The following is a 24,839-nucleotide window of genomic DNA, read 5'->3' as shown; positions in this document are numbered from 1 at the left end:
AGGGATTCTCTCAAAAACCTGGTTGATGTGTCAGCCTCACATAGGTTAAATATTTCTTTCCACACCTCCCAGAATTCTCCCAACATAGTTATGAAATGGTGCAGAACTGCTTGTGAACACAAATCCACAGAGAGCCTTTAGTTTATTACTAAATGTGAATTCACTGAATTTCTGGAGTCAGCCAACAGTCAGAGGTAGAAAGAGTTCAGTCATTTTATAATCAGAATCATTTTGATAGTCAGGAAAGCAGGAAGCAAATGAGGACAAAGCCAATAAATCAAAGAGAAATCAGAATTCATGAAAGAGAAAATGAGTAAGGAGAAGATGAGCATCATGGGGTCATGTTGAAAAGGACTGCAAAGCCTGCACACTCTCCCTTCCACATGGGACAGTGAGCTTCTAACTTGCTTGATGGGACTGCAGGCTGCTCTTATCCAGGGAATGCCCTGCTCACCACCAGGCAGAGCCTTGTAAAATGGGTCTTTTAATATTTATTTATTGACTTTGACACTCAGACTTTTTACTTTTTATTTTGAATCTGGATCTTGCTAAGTAGGTTAGGACCTCACTAAGTTGCTAAGGCTGGCTTTAGACTTGTGATCCTCCTGCCTCAGCCTCCCAAGTCACTTGGATTATAGGACTGTACCACGGTGCCCAGCTACCATTTCTCTGTTACTAAAATCCCTCCATATGCTACCAACACCCACAGGATAAAATCGAATTGCCTTCAGCAACACCTGATTCTTCTTCACCAGGACACACAGGCCTCTTCAGTCTTGTCTCACTCTATACCTCCATAAGATGTTTTAAGGGATTGTTATCATTTATCACATCTCAAGCTCCCTAAATGTGACATGTTTGTGTTTTCTTTTGTCTGTACAGGCTAGTCTTCTCCTGGAATGACCCAATCTGTTTTTCATTAAGTGAATTCCTAACCAACTTTCAGGAGTCACCCAGGGCATCATCTACTCCAACTAATCCCTTCCACTGACTCACCAGAGAGGTGGTGAAGAGTCCACTTCTGCCCTCTCATAATTCCTATAAAGAAACATACAGTGGCTGTCAACACAGGATTCCCATTAAAATTGATGTGCATGGGAGGCTTGAAAAATGCAGATACCATAATCATACAACATGGAATATAATTTGCTCCACTCCAGACCCTAGTAATTTCTCTGTCCCTCCCATTGTCCTTCCCTCTGTTACCCTTTCTCTATTCTTATTTATATTTATTTATACTTTTTGAAAATTAGTGCTTTATTGTTATAATGAGATTACAATAAATCACTGAGTCCAACTCAATATAGGAATTGGAACTTTTAGTCACCACTGGTGGGCCAAGAGAAGGCCACAAGTCTGTACTACTTGACCCACTCCAGGGGTTGGCGCACATCATTTATAGTTAAAAAAGACAAGGAAAGCATATCACTACATTAAACATAAGTGGCTGTTACTATGATTCAAAACCATACGCACAAACCATAAGCTTTAAAATCATAAGCAGAGGGGGAAATGGATCAAAACAACCCTAAATGAGAACAATTGAAAGAATCATTACTAATATCTAGACAATTATTCTATGTGGTTAGGGTACATTGCCAATAAAAATGGGAACCAAAAAGAGAATAATTTTACATTGTGTAAGAAGAAGAGAAACATTTGCATTTCTAAGCAGGGTGTGCTAAGGAGGATCAGGATGGCAGTGGCAGGGTTTCTCCTGGCAAAAGAATTTCTTATATGAAATGGAGTCTCAGAGTAAAATGGAGTTTGTCTGGTTAAGGCACATATATCCTGGCCCATAACTTTTCCCCCTTTTGAATGAGGTACGGGGTTGTAATGACCATTCATTTATTATATATATATATTATATAATATAAATGAATATATATATAGTGAATTAAATATATACATATTGTGAATTAAATATATACATATATATTTATAAACTTGATTAAAATATATTGTTTTAGTTGTTCTAGCCTTAGAACAAGTCTGAGCAAGAGAAAAAAACATAATTAATTTTTCATTTCTTTTTTTGTTGTTGTTTTATCTTTAGAGGGTGGTTGTGGTCTCTTATTCTTTCCATTCTTTTGCAGGAGATATTTTTGTTGTCTTGACTCAGGTGAGATAAATCCACCCTGTGTGTTCATTTACCTTCATGGCCATTGGGGTAGTCAGGATGAGTGAATAAGGTCCCATCTAACTAGAAGTTAATCCTTTGTAAAACCCTTTGACACAGACAAAGTCATAGTCTTTGTTTTCTTTAATAATGAAATTAACAAGACTAAAAACATGCTTAGTTTGTGTAATAGCTATCTTGAAGTTTGGCTGTCTTATACATTATATTCCTCTTTGAGATCATAGTAATCTTTGAAAAAAGTATCACTCTTCTAAACATAACTTTAAATGAGCTGAAGTCCAGCTCATTTTGGAGCCACTCTAACGTTTAGTAGGTGGAAGGCAGAGTTTTATCTCAGGTAAGGCGGGACTTGACAAGTTTTAGGTAAAGTGTTTTAGGTTTGAGGCTGATTTTGCCTTTTTCTTAAATGTCATTTTATAAAATTTGCATATATTATTTCCTGAGTCTATATGTCCATTAGTTAACACAATATAACATTACATTTAAAACATGGATCAGGGAAAGGCTAAGGGGGCTGTTAGCTTTTCTTTTGTGTGGGTAGGTGGCAAATGTTTTTATGTTTTACAATATTACCTTTAAACAGATCAGGCTCTCATTATTTTTTAAAAGTGCACTGAAATTTCAATTGTAATGTGAAGAGTAACACAAAATTTTATATGTAACTTATTGACAACAGATTAATTTATCTGGTTGTAAAACATTAAATGAAATGAATAAATATCAACCCAATTTGTTATTTTTATACACATATGAGACTTTTGTTACAGATAATTTTAGTTTGGAGAACATCAACATGATAAAGTGCTCTCTTAAGCTTTACATTTTACTAATTTTAACCTTTACAGTACAGTTTAGAATCCAGAATACAGGAACAATAGTCATAGGTCTGCATGGGCTTACAAAAAACAAAGGATATCCTTAAATTTCTTATACATTTAGAAAACAGAGTTAATAATCAGAAACTGCTTTGGTGAAAGTAAAGAGATATAGGAGAGATCTCCTGGGACAACATGTGGAGGAGGTAGAGCAGACCAACCCGGCCCCACACATGAAGGAGGTGGACCAGAGAGATCTCAGCCCCATGAGCAGAAGAAGAGCAGACTGACCCCAGCCAGACACACAGAGAAGGAGGAACCTGAACCCAGCCCAATGTGGGTAGGAGGAGGAGACTGACCTCAGCTAGACACATGGAGGAGGAGGAGGAGATCGACCGCAGCTGCATGTGTGGAAGAGTAGCCCAACCAGTGCATGGCTCTTCTGGCTTGTTTCCATCTAGAGACAACCGCCAGGACCTGGAAGACCATCACCAAGGTCCTGGCCTGGTTACACCAGAGGTATCCTTTGTGTGGACCCCATTTACCATCATAGATTCCCCCTATAACCTCCATCTTGGGACACTGCAACCTCTGTCATGGTCCTCTACACACAGGAGGGAATCTTCACCTAGGGACACTGGCAGGGTCTGGAGACAGCTGCCAGCCACAACCCTGCACATCACATAGCTGCATCTCTGTACATGCTGCCCAAGATCACCACCCAGCCCAACCCAACCCAACACCCCATCTTTGAAAGCAACCCCTCTATCTTGGGACAACTTTATTGCCATCTTTAGTTGAGGCTACTCCCAACTGGGATAGCGCTTGATCCTAAAAGCAATATAAATATACCTATAGTCCCCCATTCCCCCTCTACCTCGCAGTCACTAACTCAGCATAGTGCTTGTGGCTACACAGCTTCTCTGTAGCTTGAAAAGCCTGGTCCTTAGCTGCCCAATACAAAACAGCTCTACAAAACAGGTGTACAGCCCCAGAGTGCAGCCCATAAGACATCTGGAGAGACAGGTTCCTGATTGGGAAGTAAAAAGGGAGAGGGTGAGTGAGATACAGTTAAAAGACTGAATTGAAAACCAGAAATTGTGAGGTCTACAGGTGATATAAGGAGATAAGACCAGGTACACACATCACACAAGCAGGCCCCAAAGGAGATATGTGGGGTGCCAGTCTCCCATCAGGACTGGCAATTGTTATCCCCCACCTCCAGAAGCTTTACCCAAAGACAAATCCTCCAAACCTAATAACATTCACCATCCTGAGGGAAGAGATATCAGCAAACAACAAGCAACTCCACCTATTGGATGAGAAGGGAAGCAAAAAAAATATACTGAACTCCAACAAAATCAATTTATGTATTTTCTTTTAAGATTCTCTCTCTCTCTCTCTCTCTCTCTCTCTCTCTCTCTCNCAGAATTGGTAAGCTAGAAACTGAAACTTTCATACTTATGAAATCCTGGTAAAATAATTTTATCTCACTGAATTGGTAATGATACATTATAAAGATATCATTACTTGAATAAGATATTCAAATAAACACCTTTAAAACAGAGAATGACAATAGTTTAAATGTTCTTGAGGAGCATTCATCACTTTGTGGGTGATTAAACAGAAAACCTTAAGTTCCACCACTAATTGATAATAAACTGAGAACAAGTGAAAACTTTCCTGCTTTATAAAGTGTACTCAACTGTGGGAAATATGATTTAACTTATGCAGAGTTTTTAAGAAAAAAATCAATAGTTTTCTTCTATCAATTTATCTATTTGCTTATATAACAAATTCGTTAATCACTACTGTCAATGTTTGGATTCATTGGTTGTGTTCATCTCTTATAAAGTACAATGAATAGAAACAGAAAAGTAAAACTGTGTGTGTGTGTGTGTGTGTGTGTGTGTGTGTTTATATATATGCTTCTGAATTGTGATGTATGCTGTAAAGGAAAAGGAAAAATTATTTCGTGTTGAGCCATCAAGTCAAACCTTGTTGAGGGAACAATATATAAGCAGATTTATTTAAAGAGGTAGAAGAACTTTAAGCCCCACATATGTATGACTTCATTGAAAAAATTATCCTGTGAAATAGGGTTCATGTACCCGTTTAGGATTACCTTTTGATGAATCTAAGTGAAAGGCCAAAGACCTAACTGAGTTTTATTGCCTAAATAAGTGAAATTGTTTTTTCCCATGTAAAAGAAGCCCAGAGGTAATCAGAAAAAGATTTAAATGCTATCTCTTTATCATCACATTTCTGGATCCTTGTCACAGTGTAAAGTCATCCTGGGTATATCCTTTCCATCCTTGAAGAACCTCCTGGTATACATTGAGATGACCTTTGGATTACCAACAGTAAATTTTACTTTCTACAAGAAAAAGGCAAAAATCAAAGCATGCTTTGCAGTTAAATCAGTGTACTTGAGAGCATTTCCTGGACTCCATGCAACTTCCATTTACCTTTTATTGAATTCTTCTTACTTTGCCTCCACAGAGAGAGCTGATAAATGTAGTTTATAATCAGGCACACTGACACACTCAATGTATAGGTTCTGTTTCCAAAGAGGGAAAAACAAGAGAATGCATAGTTGACAGGCAACTGGCTGTCTTTACGATAGTATTATTCTTCATTGAAATTAATAATATAAATTAAATTCTCTAATAGCCACATTATTCACACTCAAATTCATACTCACCACAAACAAACACACTTAGACACACAGAAGTGTACAATGGTTTTGTGTTTTCCACCAATTGAATTTTGAGTTTTTGTGTTTATTTTTAAATGCCAATAATAGCAAGCATTACATACGTACTCTATTAGTCTGTTTCTTCACCCTGAGCTAAAATTATGCTTTTTTCTATACTGGTAAAACCTTTAATCCCAACAAATACAGTTTTTTCTACAGAAGTGATTCTTAAGTTCTGACCCCAGATTGGTTTGTACTAATTATATTACTTTTCTTCTTGAAAAGAATCTCATATATATATATATATATATATTTTGTATAAGTTGTATAAAATTTGAAACTAGAATTAATTATGCACATCTATATTTACCTGGCACAGGCCACAATAAATAATACATATTATTAAGTTTTAAAATTATTGGTAGGTATTTTAATTGCTTTCTGAGATATCTTATTTATGCATATAAATGTAAAGCTTGGGTATCAACATTTCTAATTTGTACAATTTTATGTCATATTGAATTAGGTGTCACTAATGAATTAAAGTCTATTGGTGCTTTATACCAATTCATTAGTGACACCTAACAGAACTCCATAAGAATGGGTATTTTATTTTCTTTGAAGATACTTATTGTAATTGGCATCACTATATCAATTTAATTTATTGAATTTCAAATAGATATGTGCAGTAAGGTAAATATTATGTGTTTCAATATATACTTCTGGTTTCATATATGGTTGCACATTGCATAATTCAAAAGTTGGAAACTTATTATGCCATCAAAGATTTGTTAAACCATGACATCTATTAATAAAAATATTTATTCATTATGTATATACTATACGCTCAATAAAAATTCTATAAATTATATATCCATGGTGAAAAGACCAGGTGTAGGTGTCCTTACAATGATTCTCTCTTTCTTATTCATTCTTCCTCTCTCTAAAGATTATTTACAATTTGATATATTTTTATATGCATTTCTATGCATTATATATATATATATATATATATATATATATATCCATTTTTTCATGAATCCTTAGCAAGAAGAATTAATATGGTGGCATTACTATTCTGGACCTAAAAGTATAATATAGAACAATAGGACCTAAAATAGCATGTTATTGGTACCAAAATAGACTTGTAGTCTAATGGTACAGAATAGAGGACACAGAGTCTAACCCACATAACTTCAGTTATCTTATATTAGACAAGAGTGCCAAAAACGTACATTGGAGAAAAGATAGCCTCTTCAACAAATGGTGCTGAGAAAACTATAAATACACATGTAACAAAATGAAATTAAACCTCTATCTCTCACAATGCACAAAACTCAACTCAAAGTAAATCAAGAATCTAGGAATTAAACCAGAGACCTTGCATCTAATGTAAGAAAAAAGTAGGCCCATGTCTCTATCATGTCGGATTAGGTCTCAACTTTATTTATAAAACTTCTGTAGCACAAGAATTAGAACCTAGAATCCATAAATGGGATATATTCAAATTAAAAAACTTCTTCTTAGCAAATGAATCAATCAGTGAGGTGAATAGAGAGCCTACAGAATGGGAGAAAATCCTTAGCACAAGCACATCAAATAGAGCACTAACCTCTAAGATATATAAAGATATCAAAAAACTTGACACTAAAATAAATAAGTAAGTAAGTAAATAAATAAATAAATAACCCAATCAAAAAATGGGCCACAAAAATGAACTTACACTACTCAGAAGATGATATAAAACCAATCAACAAACATATGAAAAAAGTTCAACATCTCTAGCCAATAGAGATATTCAAATTAAAACTACTCTAAGAATTCATCTCACTCCAGTCAGAATGGCATCTCTCAAGAATACAAACAACAATAATTGTTAGCAAGGATGTGGGGGACAAAAGACACTCATACATAGCTGGTGGCACTGCAAATTGGTGTAGCTAATCGGGAAAGCAGAATGGAGGTTCATTAAAACTGGGAATGGAACCACCATTTGACCAAGCTATTACACTCCTTGATTAATACACAAAAGACCTAAAAACTGTATACTACAGGGACACAGCAATATACATGTTTATAGCAGCATAATTCACAATAGCCAAATTATGGAACCAACCTAGATGTCCTTCAGTAGATGAATGGATCAAGGACCTAGGAATTAAACCAGAGACCTTGCATCTAATGGAAGAAAAAGTAGGCCCAAATCTCCATCATGTCCAATTAGGCATCAACTTTCTTAATAAAACTCCTGTAGAACAAGAATTAAAACCAAGAATCAATAAATGGGGTACAGTCCAATTAAATGTATGTATGTGTGTGTGTGTGTGTGTGTATATACAAAAAAAGGAACATTACTTAGCATGAAAAGAGAATAAAATCATAGCATTTTCAGGTAAATGGATGAATTTGGAATATAATAGTAAATGAAGCAAGTCAATCTCAAAATACCAAAGGACAATTTTTTTTCTAATATAAGAATGCTGATTCATAATGTGGAGGGAGCATAAGAGTAATGGAGGAGCTTTAAATAGTGAAAAGGAGAGGTAGGGGAACAGAGGGGGCATGGGATAGAAATGATGGTGAAATGATGGAAATTATAGCCCTAAGTAAATGTATGAAGACACAAATGCTGGGACTTTACTCTGAATACCACTAGAGAAATAAAAATTTGTCCTCTATATGTGTACTATGAATTGAAATGCATTCTGCTATCATGTATAACAAATTAGAATAAATAAATAATTTTTAAATTAAGAAAAATTACCTGAAAATGCAAAACAATAGGCCATAAAACATTAATGGTTGCCATTAATTTTTATCAAAAGATAAAATAAAAAAGACACTAATTAATAAACCAGCCTGTGCTTTCAGTCATGGCTTTATTGCCTCTAGAAAGTTCACTTCTGGATCCAGGTATTTGGAACTAAGAAGTTTGTTGACCTGTAATCTACTCAGACATACTGAGATTCCACAGAAGAAAACCAAGTTATGGAAGGCTAAGAGACTTCCTACAAACCATAGTTGTTGAAAGGAAAGAAGAAATAAATTTCTTGGTTTCCCTGCACTACTACTATAACTGCTTCCAATAATAACTGAAGGAAAGTTGGCATCTGCAGAGCACCCATGAAATGCATTCATTGTCTCAATTATTCTCTGCATCACCCTTATGACAGAGACACAATTGACTTCTCTGATTTCATGCTGCATTTAAGAACTGAAGCAAAAAACAATAACTGATTTGCCAAAGATCATACAACCAAGAGGAGGTAGAGCTAAGCCATGAACCCTGGTGTGGTGTCTGATCCCAGGCTCTGCACAACAAGACTGTACTGACCACAGCTTCCTTTTCACTTCACTGATCTTTAGGGCATTGAGAAGGTACATCACATCCCTAAGATATACTCAGAAGCCTCTACATTTTGAAATAGTGCTAGTATGCTGAACACGGTATGCACAGCATCAAACAGAAATTAAGCAGTAGTTGTGCTGTCACCACAATGAGTATCTATTTTCCCAAAGCCCTTAATAAATTGCCTGTCCAGGAACAGCTACAAAGAGTTTCTAGAGGAGTTTCCTTCTGGAAATCATCCAGACTTTGGGAATAAAAACTTTTTCTTTCTTTTAAATTGTATGTGTGCAGAATGCCTTTATTTTATTTGCTTATTTATGTATGGGCTAATAAGTATCAAATCCAGCATCCCACACATATTAGGCAAGCAATTTTTCCACTAAGACACAGACCCAACCTGGAAATAACACCTTTTCAAATACTGTTAGCAGGTGTCACATTTCTCTTCCTATTCCCTGTATCTAAGCTCTTGAGATGACTACAGATTCACAGATATTTTTAAGAAATAATAATTAATAGATGATGTATCCCCTTAACTAAATTTCCTGGAATGAACAGCCTGCAAAATCACCACTGGACACCTGACCAGAAGACTGCTGTGAAACCGTAAAGGCAGAGTATTTTCATACATGCCACAAGGCTCTATCGGGCTGTTCTTTTTTTTATTTTTATTTTTAATTTTTTATTGTGGGTTGTTCAAAACATTACAAATTTCTTGACATATCATATTCGACACTTTGATTCAAGTGGGTTATGAACTCCCACCTTCACCCCATACACAGATTGCAGAATCACATCAGTTACACATCCATTGATTTACAAATTGCCATACTAGTGTCTGTTGTGCTCCGATGCCTTTCCCATCCTCCACCCTCCCCCTCCCCACCTCTCCTNGCTGGGTCAAATGGTGGCTCCATTTATTGGGCTGTTCTTTCTGATCCACTAACCTTTGGCCCTCCCCTACCTCACTAACCCCAAACAACTGTTATCTGATAATTTCAATAATGTTATATAAGTGGAATCAGTAGTATGTTCTGCTGTAGATACAATGGTACATTACTCAGAAAAATACTTTGAAAATAAATTCAGTGCTGTTTACAAAATATTTTAGCTTTGTTTAGCATTCATAGGATAATTAGCTATTCTTAGATTTTTTTTAACTTTCCATAGTTCCTTGTAAATGTAGAAACTTTGACAGTAGTAAAGAAAAGGCAAATACAACAGGGCAAGTTATACACCCCCAGGAGCAGTAAACAAGAAATGTGGCCAACCACCTTGATTTTCCCAGGACCTAAAAAAAACAACAACAACAACAAAAAAAAACATTAACTGCTAAAACAGGAAAAGTCTAGGGCAAACTAAACTGATTTGGTTACCCCTACACTCACATGTGAAACCTCTAGACATATGGTCTAAATGATCTCTCTCTCTTCAACATACCCTTTGTGGTAGTATAAGAATGCTCAATATCAGCAGAAACTTCTAAGAGGACAGCTTCAAAGAAAGTAGAGCAACAAAACCATGATACCAAAGAAATAAGTCCCAAATCTAATGCTACTTCCATAAATAATTTTAGTTAAATATGTTAAGAGAAAGATAGATATATATGAAACAAGATTCAGCTTTTATTCTCCAAATGAAACTACTCTCACTTAGAGATAAAAACATATATGTTCACTTCTCTGATGTGAGATATTTTATTTTCACTACAAATCTTTCTCTAGCTGGGGATACAGCTCAGTTGGTATAGTGCTTGTCTTGCCTGCAAAAGGCCCTGTGTTCAAAACCCAGCACCACCAAAAAAAAAAAAAAAATCTTACTCTAAAAATCAGTATCATGATTTTACTTGAGACACAGACAAGAACCAAAACCTTTCACCCCATAATAGGTTATAATATATGAAAATAAAATAATCTAGTTATTTAATTATCAAATTGAAATTATCAAAGTTCCAAATGAAATCAAATGTGTATACTGGCTGTCTGAAACACATATGCATATTTGTGCAGATACACACACTTGTAGATACATTACATAGCTTTACCATGTAAAATGAGACACATTTTGAGGATGCAAAGAGCAAAATATCTGTCATTGCTGCCATGCACCTCCTTCTTTTACCTAGACTGTGAGTGCAGGACCCTATCTTCAGCAGGCATAATCAGCACCATTTTTTTCCCTCAGAATAACAAGAAAGAAGGTCTGGATCTCCAGTACCTTCTCTGTCTGCTAAAACAGCACCTTGAATGACAAACAACATCTTTGAAGAGTTGTCCACAGGATGGGTTTTACTTTCAGGGATAATATGTAAGGTGAGAAAAGAAAGCAAAAAGAAATTGTGCTTCTCAATTCCAGTTTCATACCAAGAATCAAACCAAGAATGTTTTGTAACCAAGAACAATGTCATTTGAAAAGCACTGTGAGTAATTTGGATAGTACCTTTAAAACCTGCATAATTTAAACTCATCTCAAAGTGCTTATTTCACTACTACTTCATCACTCCTTTTTTTAACCCACTGCTATTAAGAATTTGAACTCTTGTTCACAAAACATTAAATAAATAATTTTCATATCTCAAGTCACATGAGAGTAATCAGATATGTAAAATTTTTCTAAGAGTTTCTTGAACTAACACCAACAGAAAAATTCCACCACTGCCTCTTTCTGTATTGGAATCACTCAAAAAAGTAATAACATAGCATCTCTCCCCCCTGGACCCCAAGGTATAGATGTTTCAAGACCCCCCAATAGATTTATAAAACCATGAAAACTATCAACCTCCATACACATAGTGATTTTTATTAGGTACCTTCCGTGCTGCCACAGAGCAAAGGAGTTAATCTGTCCTTCATGTTTATGCCCTGGTGCCTCCTTAGCATCACTATTCATGTGCTTTGGTGCCATTATTGAGTAAAATGGGCTTATTTGAACACAAACATATTATTGCGACAATCTGATAACATCCAGGTTGTGTATACAACATGGGTACTCCTGACAAAGGAATCATTTTTTGTCCTGAATGGGAAGGAATAATATTTCATCACTATACTCAGAATAGCACATATTTAAAACTCATGAATTCTTTATTTCTGGAATATTCCATGCAACTATTTAGGACTTTAGTTCACCTAATAACTAAAATTATGAAAAAAATACTGAATAATAGAGACTTCCTGTAATAAGAAAAAACAAGAAAGAAAGAAAAGTTATGATTGTCTTTCTATTACTCAGTTATTACTTCAGATTCATACATTTTTATTATTACACATTTTATTTACACATTTATTTATTTACACATTTCTATTAGTACACATTTTATTATTCTACAGCAATTCTGATGAAGGCATTATTATAATGCCATCTTTACAGAAAAAGAAAGAAAAATTCTGTGATGTTGAGTAGTGTGCCCAAGGCTACATGTCTGTGCTGTGTCAGAGCCAGGATTTGAACCCAGGCAGTCAGTCAGATTTCTAAGTTCACATTTTTACCTACCATTTTGTATTGCCTCTTTCAATGATTAACTCTTATATATTCTTAAGGACATTAAGAAGAATAGTGAGAAAACAAAATTGTACTAAATGAAGGATGTTTTTCTATGAAGAATTCAGAAATAGTTGGGTTTTCTTTAAATTTAATTACTAGATGCTTTTCAAAAATTACATGACTGCCAATATTCTTTGTTTCATCACAAGGTCAAAATTACTAATTTGTACTCAGGGCATTTACAATTTATTGAAATTCATAAACAGTCTAGTAGATGAAGGCCAAGCTCTAAATAACTAGATAGTCCACTCACAACCAAGGATCAGAGATCAGCCAAAGGCAGGTTGCCAATGCCCCCTTTCACTTAAAGTTGAATTGACACAAGAACTTTTTCACATTTATTTCTACAGACAAAATTCTTAAATTTAGCTAAAATTTGACTAAGTAACTTCAGGCCAAATATATCAGCTTAAAAACAGACAGGAATTAAGAAAAAATGTTAATAAAAGTGTCAGGAGTAAATTAATTTTCCAAAGTTCTTGGCATGATGTAGATTTCAAAATAGAATACCCAATTCTAAAAAAAAGCACTGGTAAAGGATAATTAGAGTACTAAATTAGGCAATAATGGTATCTCAATGACTTTATAGAATAAAAGGTAGTTGTTAAAAAGACCATGAATACAGACTTCATAAAGGTGAGATTCTAAATACCAAAAATTACACAGCATAAGTCATTCTCAAAATGGCTTCATCATTAAGTTATAGACTCTAACTATAAAAGTATACACATTGTACATATCACCAGAGGACATAATTTTTCTCTCAAATAGAATAATTTACCTCTTCTAATAATGAATGTGAAAGTCTAGACTGAAGGAATGATTCATGCTCTCAAAGATAAATAAGTTCTAAGAATGCCTCCTAATTTATAATCATCCAAGGTAAAACAGTATAGTTTTGTGAGCAGGCACTAAAACTAAGCACTAAATCATGAAGAATAATTATCCTGGGTAAAGAATGAATTAGTGCTACTAGATTTGTCTGATCCTAAATTTTCTAATCTTTTCATAGCACATTTTTCCCAGGGGGATTTCCAATTAATAATTATGGTGAGATTGAAGCTGAACCTTTTCACAACCAGGCTGTTGAGCTGAGTCTGTTATATGCAAATTTTATCCAAAGATGAAGGAAACTATAAAGACAGGCTCACTCACTCCATGTTCTCTGCTTCTTACTTTTCTACCTAACGCTTCCCATTCTCTGCCTCTTATTTGCTGATCTTTTATTTACTCATTTTGTACTGAATCCATTTCTTATTGAGTCAAGGCTCCTAGGAAAGGGTGGAATCCGCTGAAAAGACTGATTTCTGGTGGCTGCATGCCACCAAGCTCACATGATGCCTCCTCCCCATATGTACACTTGTGGCAACTTATCTCTGTCCTTCTCCAAATATGGCAAATCTCAGAGCCTGCATCTTTAAATCTGAAGTTTAATTTTGCTATATATAAAGATGTTGGTTGGAATCCACTTTTTTTAGAGTTGGATATCTATTATTCCAGGACCTTCTGCCATTGGGGTTCTGGGTTGAGAAATTAGCTGAAATCTGAATTTGTTTACTCCAGTATGTAATTCTTTTCTTGCAGATTTAAAATTCTATTTTTATTCCCTGTGTTATTCACTCTTATTATAATGTGCCTTGGTGTAGTTTTGCTGTAATTTTGTTCATTTGGGGTCTTGGGGTCTTGTAAGCCTCTTGTAGTTGATTTCCATTTCCTTTTTTAGATTTGTGAAACTTTCTGACATTATTATTTCTTTAAAAGGTTATGCATTACTTTGGTTTGTATCTTCAAGCCTTTTATCTATTTATCTATTTTGATAAATCTTAAATTTGGTCTTTTCATGTTATCTCTATTTTTTAGAATTTCTGTTCATGATTTTATACCATCTTCTTGGTGTAGTTGACTTTATTTTCAAGAGTATATATTTTGTCTTCATTGCCTGAATTGTTTTTCTTCTAAGTAGTCTAGTCTGTTGGTGATATTTTTCATTGAAATTTTAATTTGATTTATTATTTCCTTCATTTGAAGATTTCTGCTGGATTTCTCTTCGTAATCTCTGCCTCTTTATTGACATGATATTTTACTTCCTGTATTTCCTCTACTGTATCATCCTTCATTTCAAAGTTCAGCCTAATTAGGTATTTTCTCAATTTTTTTTCTGACGTTTCTTCTACTCTGTTATCTATAGATTGCATTTTTGGGAAATGTTGGCTTTTGAGGCACTTTGATCCCTTGATTTTCATGTTGTTTGTGTTTCTTCTCACCTAGCAGTGTGAGTCTGAAGCAGTAGTTTCTACCCTGTAGTCTTATAGTGTCCCTGAAGTCTCAGAGTACCTCACCATTAAGGGGAAGACCAATGTTAATAGCAATCAATGCAAACAATATACACCTTTAATTTTAATAGCGCCTATTAAAGCAGCTACAGTTTTGTCACAATAAACAGAAATGGTGTGTTAAATTATTGTCTGCAATATAGATATTAAATTTGCTAAAAGGGTTCAAATGTTCTAATGATAGACAATGAGGGAAAAGGAGTAATGTAAGATGTGGAGTTTTTAAAGGAGAAGGAGAAAATATAAAGGTAAAAAATTTATAGTAAGAGTGAGAAAAGAATTAATAGAAGTTTGTTTTAGTATGAGAGAAGAGAGAAAGAGAATCCAGGAAGACAGAGAGGTGAGAAAAAATATATATACAGATTTGGGAAAAAAGAAAAAAAAATATATATATATATATACAGCAAAATTTTAATATATTATTAAAACATCCAATTCCTTAATAAATTTATAAATAAAATATATTTGCATTCAAAGAACATTAAGATATGAGATGGGGGGAGGAAAGTCTCAATTGAGTATTAAATGATAGCTTCCATTGGCTTTGAAAATTTTTCTCAACATTCCTTCTCCACAAATATGTAGAACTGTCTGAAATTTGAAGGTACCTTCATTCTGGTGGACAGGACAGTTGGGTATGTAAGCTGATAGCAAGATGCTCTTACACCCTCTTCCAGTCTTCCCACCCATTGTAGACAACCCTTTCTCTCCCCATGCAGTTCAAGACTCACTGAGCTGGAGAGAGCTTGGGTTTCTCCAGTTTCTCCAATCTGAGCTCCCCTGAGGACATTCTCCTAGTTTCTGGCTTCCCAAAGCTTCCTAGACTCACACTGGCCAACACAAACCTAGCTGCAATCTGATGAACCTGTTTTTCAACTGCCCCAGACTCTGCTTTGCTGCAGTTCCAAGATTGCAATGCCATCTCACCTTGCAGAGAGACCACAAGGGATGTACTTACACAAAGGAGTAACCCTGCAAAGAGGCATCTAGATGGTGACCAATAGCACACCATGCAGAAAGACTTCAGGTGCAACCAGACCCACAAGTAACATGCAGATATATTTCCAGGCCCTGGCCAGTGTCCTCAGACTGAGGTGGCCATACCTCAAAATGGTGGCAGTGTTGGTGGCAAACCTGCAGTATCCAATGGGTATTCCAAGATGGTTGTGGTCATGTGTAAACACATCTATGGGTACTGTGACAATGGACTTGCAGGCATCAGAGGGCAGTGATTGATGATCCACTTGTGGTCTGTGAGCAGTCTTCAAATTAACATTGGGTGATTCGTGGATGGGTGGCAGGTAGCAGGTGATGGGCAGGCAATAGTCAGGTAAAAGGGCCTTGACATATATTTTTCATGTGTCCACTCTACTAGATTTCTTTTGTCCTGTCTTAAGCAAGGCTGCCAGGGCTCTTTGCCAGGACCTCTTAAAAAGCTTCCTAAATATTGTTTCCACCTTTACCCTTTCTATCCATTATCCACACAGCAACAAGTTTTTCTTTAAAAAAATCAGATCATGGCACTCGCCTGGTTTAAAACCTTCTACTGCTTCAGGAAAAAATCCACATCTGTGACCAAAGACAAAGCCCAAGGTAATCTGGGCCTGCTTCTCTCAACTGAGGCCACCCTCCTTATAGTACTGCAGCCACTCTGGATTTCTTTCAGGCCTCAGAACTCACCAGACTCCTGCTCATCTTAGCTGCTCAACAAATGCCCTGCCCAGTATCTAGCCCCATTTTTTTTATGTCACTGGATTCTTCTTCAAATTTTGGTTTAAATGTCTTATCTTTGGACAAGGCTCCTCTGATCATTTGATTATGTGTTTATGCTTTGTTCATTTTTTTTAATTTTTACCTTTATCAGACTATAAATTTAGTAATGGGGACCAGTGGAATGTGACAAAAATGAGACTTCTGACAAGTAACTTGTTGAAGGAAGGTGTGACTTTTCTTTATTCCACAGAACACAGGCCATAAAATCACAAATAAAAGGTCTCAGTGAAGTATATCATGATGGTCAGCAAAAAATAAGAGGAAAGAAAAAAGAGTTGAGTTAAGACCACAAATGGTGTTAAAAGGCCATGCACTGTATATTCTTCTGTATTGAATGTTCAGAGTGGAAAAATCCATGAGAAAGAAAGATTCATGTTCCTGAAGCTAGAGAAGTAAGAATGGGAATGCCTACAATTGAGTAAAGGTTTGTCTTTTGGGGTAGGGGAAAATTTCCAATAGACAGTGGTGATAGGTGCAAAACAGTGTGGATTTGCTAATGCCAGCACCAGAACTGGGTACTTCACAAGTCACTTTTATTGTGGGTAGAGTACATCTCAATAAAAATATTATTTTTTTAAAAGGGTACATGAGATGAACTGCTGTGAAGGTGCTATATCACACTAATGGAACCAGAAGCCCTCAAGACTCAGGCCATATTATTGATTATCTTATCTTAAGAGCCTAGTACAGAGCTGGGACTTATTGGCTGAATGACAACCAGATACTAGGGTCTGTTGTTTGGACGCAAATACTCTAGCTATTAGATGTAGCTAAGCTTTGTTCAGCTCTGATTTCAACAAAGAGTGAGCCCTCATGAGATAGAATTTCACATTAACCATATATGAAACTTAGTAATCCATGGAAGACTTCCATATTTGTGCCAGTATTTGATAATTATGCACAAACACAAAAGGCCTACAAGGTGGGAAGGTCAGCTGAATATCCCTGAACTTCTCAGAAATATAAAAGAAACTTCCCAGAAGTGAGCAGTCTTCCGTGACACCTGGATGAATGTGGCACCACAATTTCAGAGTCTGGGTAAAGTGTCTTCTTCCACATCTTCACCCTCATGGGCAAGTGGAGATGAACTCTGTCATAAGCATTCACAAAAATGACCAGAAATGTACCATTTGAACAATGAGGTTCATCCTGAGCTCCACCTCTAACATATTCTTTGGCTTTAAATAATATACTTACTTGCTTTCCCAATCTAGTAATCCACAGAATCTGAGTAATAAGACTTCTGCTGTTTTTATTCATAGTATACCATGAAGACTGAGAGAAGTCCTGCAGGAAGGTTAGCAAAGCATTTGCCTCCACGTGATTTACATGGGATGCATGTCTCTCACCTCAGCTTCCAGAATACTAAACTCTTGTCATCAAAGTTAAACATTACATTTACAACTTGAATGGAACCAAATCTTTCTAAGGGCCTACACTTCTAGGGCTGTTCAGCCTGCACAGAAAGAGTTTCTGGCCTGTCACACACCACCAGTAGCATCATGGCTTCAGAGAGATGCAGTCACCAAGAGAAGATACTAGAGACCTCCATCACTCCAGCTGCACTCAGCAGTGATGCAGGCCTCGAACTTAACCATCCACCTACTGCCAGCCAGTGCCCATGATCTGGCCTAACACTGTCTGTGAGGCAGCCCTTCTAATGCCTCCTGACAATGTGACAGAAAATATGAAGTTCTCATCATAATCTTGGTCACTGAGGCTTTCATTATGCACAATTAGATTCTGTGTAAGTCACATTACAGGCAACTTAGTCAATAGGCTGGATTCTATAGGTTGAACAAACATAACACTTTCCATCTTTTACTTACTTACTCTCAGGGTCACTATTTTGCTTCAGAATAACATTAGCTCAGAGAAAAGAATTCTATGACTTCTCCTCCTGGATATGGTCACAAGAGAAGCAACCAAAAGGACTCTTTGGGCTTTGGAAACCAACACTTGGATAAGCACCAGGGGCATTTTATACGAGCTGAGGCCATTGCAGCAGAGGGGCTGTGCCCTGGACTGAACATGTCCTTTACTCACCCAGTCTGCTGTGAGTCACAGAAAACATCTGCACAGCCATGAAGAGAAACCCATCTACAGCTCCCTCAAGACTACATTCTCAGATTAGTTTTACTTGATTGTTTGTTTGTTTTTTGGGGGGAGCATACAACACATTCTTCACTAATTTGGACACATGTGGGTAAATTACTTTCTTGCTTGGCATCTAGTGCTGAATCTCACTAATTTAGCTCCATAAATCATTCTCCCTGCTCCATAAATGAATCTGGGCTGCCCCTGGACAAATACCTTTTTGGTGACATTCCAAGCTGCCAGGATGGAATCAAATGCTTTCAAAAGCCATTCCAGGAGGCATTCAGAGCATCTAGTCTACCCAGATGACACTCTCACCAAAGCCATGAGCAGGTATGAGTCAACCAATCTGCCCTGTCTCTGTCCAAGTCCCAGCTGCCTTAAAGCCCAAGAGATCAGGATTTACTTGTGTTTGTACTCAGTGCTGTTTCTTCCAAGGCTCCAACTGCTCCCCTCACCCCATTTGCCTATAGCCTCTGATCTGCACTTTCCACTGACTACTATACTCACTCTAACACTTACCCAGGTACTTTAATCCTCCCACTGCCACTGACCTTTCCCTCTACACTATTTCAGACCTTTGTTTTCATGGTAACTCACTAAAATTTGTCAATCCATCTCAAGTTCCATTCTGGTCTAGATTTCTAATAACCTACAAGTTAGTCCAGTTTCCAGGACAGCACAGTTTTTGAAATAGCTTGCACACCAACCATTTATGGCAGAGATTGAAGAACAGCAGGAGCAAGGAGGGTGCAACCCAAAGGAAAACCTCAGGGAGGGGCATGGAGCTTTACTTTATTTGTTGATACACATGCATTCAAATGTTCTAGTTCTTTAAGGGTCCAAATTTACCCAAGGAAAAATATTCAACTGTACCATATTCCTGGATTCTATCACCTGAGCTCTTTGAATGGGAGGAGGCCCAATGTCTGGGATGGGCTGAGTGGTAAAGGCGAGAACAAGAAGACTAGTCCTATACACCCACTTACTGTTCTTTGTCCACTCTAACTATTCATCCAATCAACAGGTGCTCACAGTCTTCTAACTGTACCATATTTGTCTACTTGTCATTCCATCCTTTATAAAACTCAGAAAAAAAATTGACACATATAACCCCCTTGCAAATACCCTTAACATTCTTTTTCCTGACCCCCTTTAGCTGACTTCTTCACAACTGCATGAGAAACTCTCAGCTTTACTAGAAAAATCTATCTCTACACACTGTAACTCTGCACCTGCACTCAATGTTTCCCACAAAACAGTGAGTTCCCTGATTTGCTATAGACTCTGGTTGATTATTAACACTTTCACTTCCCTTCCAGTGGCACATGTCACCTAGAACTCAAAAGCTCTTTGCTGTATTCAGAGACAGTTCAAGTCCACAAAAAAATCCATTGATTTCTCACAAGTAATCTATCAAAACATGCATCCAGACCTTTTTTTTTTTTGGTTTCTGACCTGTTACAGTGAATGCTGTTCCTGACATTATTAAGTGTCTCAATGCATGACTACATACAGTTATGAGATTGTCACTTCATAGGTGTCAGGCCCTGGTCCTCATCTGGGAATGCCCTAGTCCCTAGTCCACATCCCCTTCAACAAGGTTTTGCTACTCTCATGTATTCACACTCTTCCCAACCTCACTCTCCATCAGATAATTTTCACTGGCATACAAAAATTATCTGATATCCTTCACATTAAGGTAAAATCACTACACTCACCTTCCTGTACCCACTATGGACACTACATCATACTCTGCAGCCATTCACAAGAACATTAAACAGTTACCTTAATTTGCTATATTTAACTTTTATGTACATATATTTAAATTAGTAAACCTTTTCTTAGTATAAAAATTAAATGAAGACCAGCATTTCTAACACCCTATTATCTTCCAATTTCAGTATATTTTCTCAACCTCAATTTTTTAGTAACTTGCTTAAAAATATAAATTTCAGTCTTATATTAAATTATCTTCACCTTCTCTCTACTTTTGAATGTTGGGACAAAATACTATCCTAACAGTTACATCCCATAAATTTTTGAAGGTATTATTACATTATCTTCTCCACTATTGCTGTCTGTTATTATCTAATTGTTCTTTTTGTGCTCATTTTAAGATCTTTTTTGTGGGATTGGAGTTGTAACTCATTAGTAGAGGGCTTGCCTAGCATGTGTTAGGCAGTGGGTTTGATGCTCAGCACAATATAAAATAAATAATTAAAATCAAGTTATTGTGTACACCTATAACTAAAATATACATATTAAAAAGAGATCTACTTGCTGGGAATGCAGGTGAATCCCTGTAATCCCAAGAGTTCAGGAGGGTGTGGCAGGAGGATCACAAGTTCAAAGCCAGCCTCAGCAAAAGTGAGGCTCTAAGCCATGCATTGAGACCCTGTCTGTAAATAAAATACAAAATAGGGCTTAGGGTATACCTTGGTGGTTGAGTGCCCCTGATTTCAATCCTGGTACCCACCTTCCCCACAAAAATGATCATCATTGTCTTTGAATTTCTCTAGTTAATCTGTAGTATGAATGGATTTGGATTTATTTTTACTCTATTTGAATTTTGTTCTGTTTCTTGACTCTGAATATTCATCATTTTAGAAAATATTGTAGCAATTACCTCTTTCAACATTATCTAACCCCAATTCTCTTGATTGCTTTTGGAATTATTCTGACATGTCTACTGATTAATCTTCTAACCTCTTATTCTTTCTTTCATAGTTTCCATATTTCTAATTCTATGCTTTATTCTGAGTATTTTTCTCACACCTACCAGAATACCAGTTCTCATTTTAACTGCATATTGTCTGCCTTTTCACTCAAATGACTTTTTAAAGTTATAAATGGACATAATACCTTTATATTATTTATTTTTATGCAGTACTGATGATTGAACTCAGTTCCTCACATGTGGTAGGCAAGCACTCTACATCTGACATACAACCCCAGCCCTTAACTTAAATGACTTATTAAATAAATATATTTTTTACCTGTATGAAGTGTGATTTTTCCTATTTTGTCTAACATCACTGGACATTATGGAAAATTTAAATTTAAAACTCAATTAGATACTTCATAAACCTACCAGAATTAATGAAGTAAAATGTAGGAACAATACAAAATGTTAGAGAGAAAGCAGAGAAACTTGATCATTAAAATACTGCTACTATGAGTATAAAATTGAAAATCCACTTTGAAACATTTTCTAAACAACAACAACAAATCCTAAATACACAGCTTAGTCATTGCATTCATAATTATTTATTTCAGAGATGTAAAATCTTGTTTTCACAGAAGAATCTTTTATAGTAGTTTTATTCATAGTGGCTTAAACTAGGTACAACACAGACATGTTTCAACAGGGCAATGATAATGCAAACTTTAGTACATCTACACAAAGTGTACTACACAACAGTAATAAGGAACCAATACTACATGCAAGAATATTGACAAAATCATTAACAAATCAGAGAATTATGCTGAATACAAAAGTCAACTTTGAAAAAAATATACACTGCAGGATTTAACTCATACAAATTCTTGAAATGACAAAATTATACAAACAAAAAGCAGATTAGTGATCACCAGGGTGTAGATAGAGGTTTAAGCAAGAGAAAAAAAAAAATGTAGCCATAAAAGTGTAATATGGCAGGTCCTTGTATGGACAAAAAAAATCTATTTCTGATTTGTGTCATTGTAAGTATCCTGATTGTGACATTGTGCTCATTTTTCAAGATGTACAAAAACTAATTAAAGTGTACAAAGTATAAGCCTGATTTAGTTTCTACAAGTGCATGTATATCTACAATTATCTTTAAACACTATTTAATTAAAAGTTTAAAATTGGGCAAAAATGAAAAATAATGTAGAATCCATGTATACAAGGTCCATAGAGCACTCAAATTCATAGTTGGAAAATAAAATGGTGGTTTACAAGGGCTGCATGGAGGAGGAAATTTAAAAAAAAATAGTGTTTGATGAGTTTAGAACTCCATTTTCCCAAATTATGGAGATGGATATTAGTAAATTTTGCAACACCATGAATTTATTTAAATCCTCTGAACTACACATGTAAAAATGTTAAATTTATATATATATAATAAAAATTATTTTCAATAACAAAAATCAACACTCCTTCAAGAATTTCCAGATTATACTTAGTAAAATTTATATTTCTTCTAGATTCTGGGGCCTACAGGGACTCTAGTCTCATTGTCTACCAATCTGTCCCTGTCTCAACACAGTAGTCTTACCATAGATTCTTCAGTTTTGCAAATTCATGCAGCTTTTTCCTGCACCTGCCTGCCTTTATCCTCTGCCTGGGACATGCCTCTACTGGGCTCTGCACTGCTAACTGTTTCCCACCCTTGGATGTAATTCTAAGAGCTAACAGAGCACACAGGGTCAAGTGTGTTCTCAGGAATACAATGGCACTCTTGCTTTCTGCCTGTTGTCCTTTCTTCTAACCAGCAATTTGAGGATAATAACAGCACTGACTACCCAGGCTACTGTAGGGATTAAATGAATCATTATCTGCAAAACACTTAAAACAGTGCCTGGCACTCAAAATTCAATGATTCTAATACTATAAAATTTTAGGATAGGTAACAACTGCTAACCTATGTAAAATAAATTAGATTCTTGGCAGGGCAAGGCAGGAGGAAAGGGCAGAGGAAACTCTTACCACTAGAATGGTGAGTTCTTCTATGCACACAGTTGTTAAAATCCATCAACCTGTGTGCTTGTAGTTTGTGCATTTTGCTGTACATTAATTAGAAATTCATATAATGGTTTTTAAAATGTCACTTCTACAAAGAGGCTATCATTAACACATGATTTAAAGGATCCTTACCACAGCTAAGTGTTCCTTACTTTTATATATTGCTTGTGTCCTCTGAGCCTTTGTCTTCACCTTAAAGAACCCTGCTTATTAACACATTAATCACCAACAATTTATTTTAGATTTCCCTCTCCTTTCTCTACTTAGCAAACAGAATAGCACCTGGCACTAAATAAGTGTTCAGTAACTATTCAAAGACTGCACAAAGGAAGAAAAATAGGGGGAGAGGCTAAACTGGCCATAAGCTCCCAACATCCATCACAGCACAGTTGCATGTTAACACTGTAAAGAATCTGAAGAGTATTCAATACACCAGCTTCGTTTTTGATATGATTAAATGGAGAAAAGGGATACAAATAATTTTCTCAAGGTCAGAGTTGGAGAGAAAGCAGGTTTGGAATCCATATCTCCTAGAATTATTTTTTATTATTATTCAAACTCAATATTACTCAGTTTGTACATATGGCCTTACTCTATTATTACAATCAGATATTCATTTAAGAATTAAGTTGTGACTTTCAATACATTAAACATATCTTTCTTGGGGCAATTAAAAAATGGTAATAATGTTTAAATACTTAACCATGAACAATTATGAGTCAGAATGTTTCCAATTCACTTGGGATGCCTTTGACTGCCCTTAATTCACAGTTAGGATCATTAAAGGCAAACCTCTATCACAATGTTCACTTAAGTTTTGAAATATTTAACCTATATAATTCTAATTCAAGTAAAACACATGAAAGAACACTTATCCTTTCAGATTCCTGTCATGTAGGCTACAGGATGTTATTTAAGCAAAAAAAAAAAAAAAAAAAAAAACTGAAATTAAGCAGAAGATTACCATTGCTCAGACCCAGTGTTGGTGTCATAATCTGATTACTGGTTGCATAAATTTCCTCACAGAGGTAAAATAAGAATTACTTGACATCAAGGTTTGCATTTAATAGAGAAAGAGAAGAAAATGGAAAAATAAAAGCACACACAGAAGAATTTTATTTTAAAATAAGACTGTGTGTATAAAACAAAGCTATACTCATCACTGATATGCAAATAGAAAATTAGCTATTTGGAGCTCAGTAAATCAAGGAAATAAACATGCATTTTTTTTATATTCTCAGAAAAATGAAACCCATGATTACCTATTCAAAATTCTAAATGCAACTTATTCTCAACTTTTCTAAATATCGTTTGTTCATCCAGGATATTTTTCTGCTCCAACAGCTTTATTTATTGAGGTTT

Source organism: Marmota marmota, unplaced genomic scaffold, assembly GCF_001458135.2.
Source record: "Marmota marmota marmota unplaced genomic scaffold, marMar, whole genome shotgun sequence".
NCBI lineage: Eukaryota > Metazoa > Chordata > Mammalia > Rodentia > Sciuridae > Marmota > Marmota marmota.
This window is presented reverse-complemented; position numbering follows the sequence as displayed.